At 42.9% G+C, this 9,974-nt stretch overlaps 1 non-coding gene across 1 annotated transcript; it reads right to left on the bottom strand.

Annotated features, from left to right (window-relative positions):
* Positions 1 to 569: 569 nt before the first annotated feature.
* Positions 570 to 641, bottom strand: TRNAE-UUC (transfer RNA glutamic acid (anticodon UUC)). Its single transcript has one exon. It is a non-coding gene; the product is annotated as a tRNA-Glu (tRNA).
* Positions 642 to 9,974: the final 9,333 nt, after the last annotated feature.

Consider the following 9,974-nt stretch of genomic DNA (forward strand, 5'->3'; position numbering starts at 1 on the left):
TTTTGTCTTTTTTTTTCTCCCCTGCCATCGTGTCGCTGGAATAACCTAATTTTTTTCTCCTTTTTGCCCCTAAACATCTATTTAGCGCGCTCTTTGAATCGTGAACCCTGGAGACTGTACAACTGAACTGCGCTGCTCTTAGTAATATGTCTTTTCTGGAAATCTTGCTGTCTTCGGAGGAGTGGCTTTAGGCAACTTAAAAGCCCTGTCATATCTTAAAATCGCGCGCTTCCGTCAATCAAAGGTGTGTACTTTTTGCCCATTTGCTCCAGATCCACAGTAGAAGGAGCAATCCCGGCAGGAACCCCTGCACTTCAGCCGCGACCGCTCGGTCCCCGCCTCCCCTCCCTCAGCCCTGCTCCCTGACTTCGCGTCCCTCGCGTCCGCCGCCCCGGCCCGGTGGCCTCGACCTCACACCCATTCGCGGTGTATGTCCCGGCTTCCCTTCGGCCCCAATCTGCGTCGGCTGCTCTGAAATGGGGTTACGGCTTTTTGTAAAACTCGTCTTCCTCGTGTAAGAGGGATCTCAGCTAACGTTTAGCTCGATTTTCTAAGAAAAGACACTGGCGTTCCCACACCGGGAGTCGAACCCGGGCCGCCTGGGTGAAAACCAGGAATCCTAACCGCTAGACCATGTGGGAGACGACAAGTAAGTCGCCAAACCCCGACAAATTGAGTCGATCGAAGAGCTTCCGCCCGCCCTGCCTCGCCCAGCCGCCGGTGTCAAATCTGTTTCTGCGCCTGCGCATATCCCGTAGCTATTTAACCCCTACTGGTCCGCGCTCTATTCTTTTCCTGGCAGAGGGACCTTGACTCTCTCTGTATTCACTCGCGCCTTTGTGATCTCATTCATTCTCCTGGTCCTAGATACACACCGTGTGGACCCCAATGCAGACACTAGATTGGACGAGTCATTGTTCAGAACTCCTCCCAAGAATTCCTGCAAAGGACCAAAGGGCTGGTGTTTGAATGTTAGAGGATCGTTTAGAAGCGAGGACCGTGCGGAGCCACAAAACCGCACCCGGGAGGCCGAACTGGGACGGGCCGTGTCCCTGACCGGGAGGCTGTCCCTCCCCTCTCTGCACGGGTCAAAGCTGGCCGCAGGCACCATCCTGTCCCCAGAAAGTTGATCCTTTCCTCTGAAGAAACAGAAACAGGAATGAGGACTGCCTGGAAACCTGGAACATTCCAGGTTCTGTTGACTCAAAGTCTACTGGCAGAATTCGTGTCACTGAACGCAGGCAATCGTGGTCTGTAAACGTAGCTTATAAAACTGGAGAAAGTCCTTTAGGGCAAGCATTCACGATGGATGGAAATTCCTCGTGGTTTCCAAGGCCCTCCTCGATTTGAAGCAGCATTTCATCCGGCGCAGGTTTAGCTTTACCCATCTGCTGTCTGGATTAGGGAAGTACAAGGCCGTTATTCGGGATGGCCCGTGTGGGTGAGCTATGCTTCCAGGGTCCTCTTCGTGGTTTAAGCTACACACAAGTTGTTTTTACTAGCGGCAGACACTTGGGAGCCCACTGAAAAGCTACGATCCCTCCTCGGAGCTGCCCGCTTGGCGCAGGGACTCAGAAGGGCCTCGCTGTCCCCTAACTGAAGCTCTCTGTAGGGCTTCAATTGTGACCTTCATCATTAAGAGCGGAGGGGAGGGAATAGACCTGAAATAGAACTATTGTGCCTTGCACTCATTACAAGCTCCCTAACAGGGAGTGAACATGATCCAGCCTAACTAAAATTTACTGTCGCTCTGAAGAAAAATTAGCAGCATTGACTGCAAACCTACTCCGAGTGTGTCTCAGACACATTCAAACATGTTTCCTCATTTAATCCTCACAGTATACCTACGAGGTAGGTTTATCTACATTTTAGGTGGTTCTTCCTGTACTATCTTTGAACAGAGTGTCATTTGTTTTTTAATCAGTGAAACAGCTGCTTTCCTTTTTGAGGACATCTGCTTTGGAACACCAAGGAAAACTCTTTAAAACAGACCTCAGCAGCTATAGAATACTCTACATCCGCAGCTCTCAATTTGAGGGCCCAGAGATTTCATATGTACTTTACAGTTTTGTATTTCCATTGGATGATAATTCTTTTTAAAAAGTAACTTGCCAGGGGCCGACCCCGCGGCGCACTCGGGAGAGTGCGGCGCTGGGAGCACGGCAGTGCTTTGGCCGCGGGTTCGGATCCCATATAAGGAGGGCCGGTGTGCGGCCGGTCACAAAAAAAAAAGAGACAAAAAGGAACTTGCCAGTTTTAAAAATAAAATTTCTCAGTGTAACCCATACGTTGGACAGGCACCATCCTTGGGATGTAACCAAACTGCAAGTTTACTTTTGTCTCTATCCCCAAACTGAAATTTGTTCTGTTTTTCCTCTTACCACTGGATGAAAACTTGAGAAGTAACAGAAAGCCCTATGGTCACTTTAAGTAATAAAACACAGTCCAGGACAATACACTATTCAACAACCCAATGTTCATTCTAGGTAGTTCTCCCCAACACCCCCGGCTTGGGCATGATTTCAGGCTAGGAGCAGAGGTTTGCTGGATCACCTAGGTTCCTACTGGCTCACAAGAGCCAATGGTGGGGTTTCTCTTAACTTTGTATTCGGTGATGTCACATTGGCAGCCTGAGATGACCACGCTGGGAGTATTTACACCACAAAATAGGCAAATGCTGCAGGGCGGGGCTTTTTTCCTTGGATTGCTGGTGTGCTGGTTAAATATTTATCACACCAGGTGTGATCCACTTGTCTCATTTCTTTCTTTGGCTTTCCTGTATTGAGGCTCCAGGGCTCTCCAAGACTGGAGTGTAGGGACGGGGAGATAAAGGGAGATAGAAGTTCCTGCTCGATTGTTACTGTGCAAACTCAGCTTCCTGCTCCCTGAGCCCACACTTGTTTTAGGGCTGACTCTTTTTCTCAGCGGTACGCTGTGGCTTTGTCAGAGGCTTCCTTGCTTGGGCCCCTTGGACAGAGCCTTGCAGGGAGGCCAGCAGTGTCTGCCAATTGTGGGCCTTAAACCAGTCATACCAGGATCACCGGTAGCTCTGTTCACCTGCAGATTCCCAGCCCACCCACCCGGGACTTCCAAATGAGACCGTCCAGGGATGGGGCCTGGGAATCTCAATTCTAACAAGCACCCCAACCCACTGATGCCACTAGAGTTTCAGAACACCGAACTACTTGACTATAAATTCCCTTTGGTCTCTAAAAGCCCCTGATCCCTGAAGCAGTGTTTCCATCATTTCCCTCTCCTGCTCAAAAGCCTGTAAAAAAAAAAATGGCTTCTGGTTGTCTGTTGAATAAAATCTAAATTCCCTGTCCAAGCCTTCCAGGCTTTCCATAATCCAGCCCTAACATGACCTGCTAATTTTACCCTCCCATTCCCCTCTCCAGAGAGGCCACGTCCCAGATCACCCACCTGCTCTGTCCCACCTGTCCCTTTGCTCCACCTCACTCTCAGGTCCTCCCAGTCACAAGACAGTCCCATTTCCTCTGAATCCAAAAGCACAGACCTTTAAAAAATGGTGATATAGGCTTATGTCTCGCTGCCCTTATTATTTAAGTTATTTAATAGGAAAGTTCATGAATAAAAATTAGATTCCATAATCCCCCTGGGAACCCAGTACTGCTCTCAATCATTCTGCCAAGCAGTCCTTCTTTTCATCTAACTTAAATACTTCCTGCTGTACTTCTGTGTGAAAGCTGCCACCTTTGAACCACCAGCATGAACAAAATGTTCCTGGGAGAAGGGAAAAAAACACGAATTTTTGAAGTTTAGCCAGACCAGTAAGTGAGCTGCATTTCTTTAGTTCTGCACACACACAAAAAGCCTTCTTGTTGACACAAGGAACAGTTATTCCTGTTCCCATGTGTCTAAGGCTGACTCTCACTGGGCAGCTCTCCCATTTTATCCACCATTTGATACTGGAAAAAAGCCCCAAACATACTGTACTTGCCAGGCAATCTACATTAGCCAAAATGATGCAGGGTGTGATTCAGGTCCATGTTTGCCAGTCATTTAGGAGTTAGAATGGTTTCCATTTCAGTGGGTCCAGGAGTCATCTTTATCAAAAATAAGCACCAATTAAATTTCATTCTCTCAAGGAGAGCTCTGACCAGCACGGACCCAGCCTATGGTGCAAAGTTAACCTCAAAGCTCTTCTGGGTAACAGCACCTGCCCCTGCTGACCAGTCCGTGTGAGTTCATCTGCATGGCCTAACACTAGGTTCAGTTTCTAAAATTGGGTTTGATCTCAGGAGGCCACTGCGATGACAGAGCTTCCTCAGGAGCTTGGTTAGATCATATAACTCTGCCCCTCACCTCTGTGCCAAATCTAGCAATTCCTACTTGTCCTCTGACTCAGTCCAAACATCCTTGAGCTCCCAAAGCTGGATTAGGGGCTCAATGTGTGGGCCCACCCCATCAGTTGTTGGGCTGGATGTATTTCCCCTCTTCTCTCTCTACGGTAGGTTGTAAGCTCCCTAACAGCAGAAACTGTTGTATCCACAGCCTCTAGCACAGTGCATGGCACATGTAGTTACTGAATGAATCAATGTCTTAAAATATCTTTGTTTCTCAGTGACCCTCCTATAAAAGTCACTTTTCCCCTTAATCGGCATATAGCAAAATGGAACAATTCCTTAACTAGGAAAAAATATCTCCACAGCATGGCATCTTTACACAGCGCTCGGTACCTGTTTGAGTGATTGATCGCTTGAGTCATTCATTCATTTAATCATCAGTCAGTCAATCAGAGGAATTGTCTTGCTTCCCACCTAGCACATAAGTAGCAAAGCAAACTGATAGAGTCTCAGAGGACCATAATTTTAATATTTGAGTAATTACAACGTAGAACAGGAAACCACATCACTGTCTCCTAATACCCCTCACACACACACTTTTTTCCCCTTCCCTTCATCTGCTCTGATAGCACAAGTTAGGGAGAGCTTTGCCAGACCATCGTCATACTCACCCCCACCTGCTTGCTCCTACCAGGGCTCAGACCTAGGATGAGGCAGGATTTTTGTTTTTCTGGAGGACAACACTTAGGAATTGTGAGTCCAGGTACGCCATGGCCTGGCATCTTGAAAGATTGCCCACCATTGTAGTTTCTTGTTCTGTGTTGCAGTTGCTCGAATACTGAAATTATGGCCATCTGAGACACTGAGTTAATTTGCTTTCCCCTTAGGTGCTAGGTGGAAATCAAGTTGGGCCTTGTATGGGAAGTTAAAACTATTTCTGGTTGATTTCTGGACTTCCCATCAGTAGTTCTGAGTTGAGTGAGTTTCTAAACTCATTTTCTTCTTTCCCTGGGAGATGATCTATCTCAATTATCATCAATAGATCCATGGCCAGGAATTACATCAAGTTCAATGTTCATCATGGCACCCAGTATATATTTGACAGCACTTGATATAAAAATAATAGCTATCACAATAGGATTCACTATGCTAGGAGTCAGGAGGGACAAAGAAGAGGCTTTGCATGCAACCAGGGGAGCTAGGATGTTGTGGACAGGATTCCACATCAAGTCTTACTTGCCACTTGATCTGTCCCTGCCATGAACACAGAGTATTCCACAGCTCCAGAGTATTGAGTACCTGATGTGATAGAGCATAAGGAAATACCAAGATTTCTCATCATTCAGATAGCAACGTTTACTGACCATATGCTTTTCAAAGACCTGTGTTACCAACTAACTTACTGCTTCCCAAGAACAGAAAGGCAGCTTTGAACCAAACATCTGGAAGCTAGGAAGCTAGGACTTTCTGCAATGCACCTAATAAAGTTGCAAAAGGAAAATTCAAGGATAAATTGGAATTCCTCTTACAGTCAGTATATTATGATTTATTTTACACTACCATTAGGTATACATGAGTATTATCAAGACTTGTTAAATTAAGAAGCAGGGTTAGGGTTAGGGTTAGGGTTAGGTAAGTATTGCACCAAACCTTCAAGCAAGTGTGATTTGGGGAGGGGGCCATTCACTAGAACATGTAGTTGATTTCCAAGCAGCTGACAGACAGTTCCCTATCATTCCAAGCAGGTAAATAATAATACCTTTCTTTGGAGCCACTCTCAGGATAATTTTATAAAGGGGACTGGGATGTACTACTAAGTACAGGTTCAGTCAACTACCAATTACTGGTCCAAGAGGAGCTGCATATCCCCTTAGCAATCCTTTAAAATTACAAAGCTGTTCAGACTACATCAGAACAGTGCACTCTCCCATTGCCTGTTCTATTGGAGACCATTTTCTTTCCATTCTGCCAACAAGGAAACAATCAACAGCATTTCTTAGTGACCCTCAAAAAGCGGGCATCCATTTGCATTGCTGTTTTTTTTTTTTTTTTTTTTTTTTTTAAATTTTATTTTGTCGATATACATTGTAGCTGATTAATGCTCCCCATCACCAAAACCTCCCTCCCTTCTCCCTCCCCCCTCCCCCCCAACAATGTCCTTTCTGTTTGCTTGTTGTATCAACTTCAAATAATTGTGGTTGTTATATCTTCTTCCCCCCCCCCCCCGGTTTGTGTGTGTATGTGTGTATGTGTGTGTGTGAATTTATATATTAATTTTTAGCTCCCACCAATAAGTGAGAACATGTGGTATTTCTCTTTCTGTGCCTGACTTGTTTCACTTAATATAATTCTCTCGAGGTCCATCCATGTTGTTGCAAATGGGAGTATTTCATTCGTTTTTATAGCTGAGTAGTATTCCATTGTGTAGATGTACCACATTTTCCGTATCCACTCATCTGATGATGGGCATTTGGGCTGGTTCCAACTCTTGGCTATTGTAAAGAGTGCTGCGATGAACATTGGGGAACAGGTATACCTTCGACTTGATGATTTCCATTCCTCTGGGTATATTCCCAACAGTGGGATGGCTGGGTCGTATGGTAGATCTATTTGCAATTGTTTAAGGAACCTCCATACCATTTTCCATAGAGGCTGCACCATTTTGCAGTCCCACCAACAATGTATGAGAGTTCCTTTTTCTCCGCAGCCTCGCCAGCATTTATCGTTCATAGTCTTTTGGATTTTAGCCATCCTAAGTGGGGTTAGATGGTATCTCAATGTGGTTTTGATTTGCATTTCCCGGATGCTGAGTGATGTTGAGCATTTTTTCATATGTCTGTTGGCCATTTGGATATCTTCCTTAGAGAAATGCCTACTTAGCTCTTTTGCCCATTTTTTAATTGGGTTGCTTGTTTTCTTCTTGTAAAGTTGTTTGAGTTCCTTATATATTCTGGATATTAATCCTTTGTCAGATGTATATTTTGCAAATATTTTCTCCCACTCTGTTGGTTGTCTTTTAACTCTTTTAATTGTTTCTTTTGCTGTGCAGAAGCTTTTTAGTTTGATATAATCCCATTTGTTTATTTTTCCTTTGGTTGCCCGTGCTTTTGGGGTCGTATTCATGAAGTCTGTGCCCAGTCCTATTTCCTGAAGTGTTTCCCCTATGTTTTCTTTAAGAAGTTTTATTGTATCAGGGTGTATATTTAAATCCTTAATCCATTTTGAGTTGATTTTAGTATACGGTGAGAGGTATGGATCTAGTTTCATTATCCTGCATATCGATATCCAGTTATCCCAGCACCACTTGCTGAAGAGGCAGTCCCTTCCCCAGTGAATAGGCTTGGTGCCTTTGTCAAAGATCAGATGGCAGTAAGTGTGAGGGTTGATTTCTGGATTCTCTATTCTATTCCATTGGTCAGTGTGTCTGTTTTTATGCCAGTACCATACTGTTTTGGTTATTATAGCTTTGTAGTATAGCTTAAAGTCAGGTAGTGTTATGCCTCCAGCTTTATTTTTTTTTGCTGAGCATTGCTTTGGCTATTCGTGGTCTTTTATTTTTCCATATAAATGTCTGAATAGTTTTTTCCATTTCTGAGAAAAATGTCTTTGGAATTTTGATGGGGATTGCATTGAATTTGTATATCACTTTGGGTAGTATGGACATTTTCACTATGTTGATTCTTCCAATCCAAGAGCATGGAATATCTTTCCATCTTCTTGTATCCTCTCTAATTTCTCTCAGCAGTGGTTTGTAGTTCTCATTATAGAGATTTTTCACCTCCTTGGTTAACTCAATTCCTAAGTATTTTATTTTTTTGGTGGCTATTGTAAATGGGCAGGCTTTCTTGATTTCTCCTTCTGCATGTTCACTATTGGAGAAAAGAAATGCTACTGATTTTTGTGTGTTGATTTTGTATCCTGCTACTGTGCTGAAATCATTTATCAATTCCAACAGTTTTTTTGTAGAGGTTTTAGGCTGTTCGATATATAGGATCATGTCATCTGCAAACAGGGACAGTTTGATTTCATCTTTTCCAATCTGGATGCCCTTTATTTCCTTCTCTTCTCTGATTGCTCTGGCTAGTACTTCCAACACTATGTTGAATAGGAGTGGTGAGAGTGGGCATCCTTGTCTAGTTCCTGTTCTTAAAGGAAAAGCTTTCAGCTTTTCCCCATTCAGGATGATATTGGCAGTGGGTTTGTCATATATGGCTTTAATTATGTTGAGATACTTTCCCTCTATACCTAACTTATAGAGGGTCTTTGTCATGAATGAGTGCTGAACTTTATCAAATGCTTTTTCAGCATCTATAGAGATGATCATATGGTCCTTGTGTTTGACTTTATTAATATGGTGTATCACATTTATTGATTTGCGTATGTTGAACCAACCTTGCATCCCTGGGATGAATCCCACTTGATCGTGATGAATAATTTTTCGTATGTGTTGCTGTATTCTGTTTGCTAGTATTTTCGTGAGGATTTTTGCATCTATATTCATCAAGGATATCGGCCTGTAGTTTTCTTTTTTGGTTATATCTTTACCTGGTTTTGGTATCAGGATGATGTTTGCTTCATAGAATGAGTTTGGGAGATTTGCGTCCGTTTCAATCTTTTGGAATAGTTTGTAAAGAATCGGTGTCAATTCCTCTTTGAATGTTTGGTAAAATTCTGCTGTGAATCCATCTGGTCCTGGGCTTTTCTTTGTTGGGAGCCTTCTGATAACAGCTTCAATCTCCTTTATTGTTATTGGTCTGTTCAAATTTTCTACGTCTTCACGGTTCAGTTTTGGGAGCTTGTGTGTGTCCAGAAATTTATCCATTTCCTCCAGATTTTCAAATTTGTTGGCGTATAGTTGTTTATAGTAGTCTCGAATGATTCCTTGTATTTCAGATGAATCAGTTGTAATATCGCCTTTTTCATTTCTAATTTTTGTTATTTGAGTCTTCTCTCTTCTTTTTTTTGTTAGCCATGCTAATGGTTTGTCAATTTTATTTATCTTTTCAAAAAACCAACTTTTTGATTCGTTGATCTTTTGAATTGTTTTTTGGTTTTCAATTTCATTCAGTTCTGCTCTGATCTTAATGATTTCTTTCCTTCTGCTAACTTTAGGATTGGATTGTTCTTGTTTTTCTAGTTCTTTAAGGTGAAGTGTTAGGTTGTTCACTTGCCATCTTTCCATTCTTCTGAAGTGAGCATTTAATGCAATAAATTTTCCCCTCAATACTGCTTTTGCAGTATCCCACAGGTTTTGGTATGATGTATCATTGTTTTCATTAGTTTCAATAAACTTTTTGATTTCCTGCTTGATTTCTTCTTGGACCCATATGTCATTAAGTAGAATGCTGTTTAATTTCCATGTGTTTGTATAGTTTCCAGAGTTTTGTTTGTTATTAATTTCTAGTTTTAATCCATTGTGGTCTGAGAAGATACATGGGATAATTCCAATTTTTTTGAATTTATTGAGACTTGATTTGTGACCTAATATGTGATCTATCTTGGAGAATGATCCATGTGCTGATGAGAAGAATGAATATTCTGAGGTTGTTGGGTGGAATGTTCTGTAGATATCTGCCAATTCCAATTGGTCTAGAGTCTTGTTTAGATCTTGTGTTTCTCTACTGATTCTTTGCCTAGATGATCTGTCTAATATTGACAGTGGAGTGT

The sequence above is a fragment of the Cynocephalus volans genome, chromosome 7 (assembly GCF_027409185.1).
Source record: "Cynocephalus volans isolate mCynVol1 chromosome 7, mCynVol1.pri, whole genome shotgun sequence".
Classification (NCBI taxonomy): domain Eukaryota; kingdom Metazoa; phylum Chordata; class Mammalia; order Dermoptera; family Cynocephalidae; genus Cynocephalus; species Cynocephalus volans.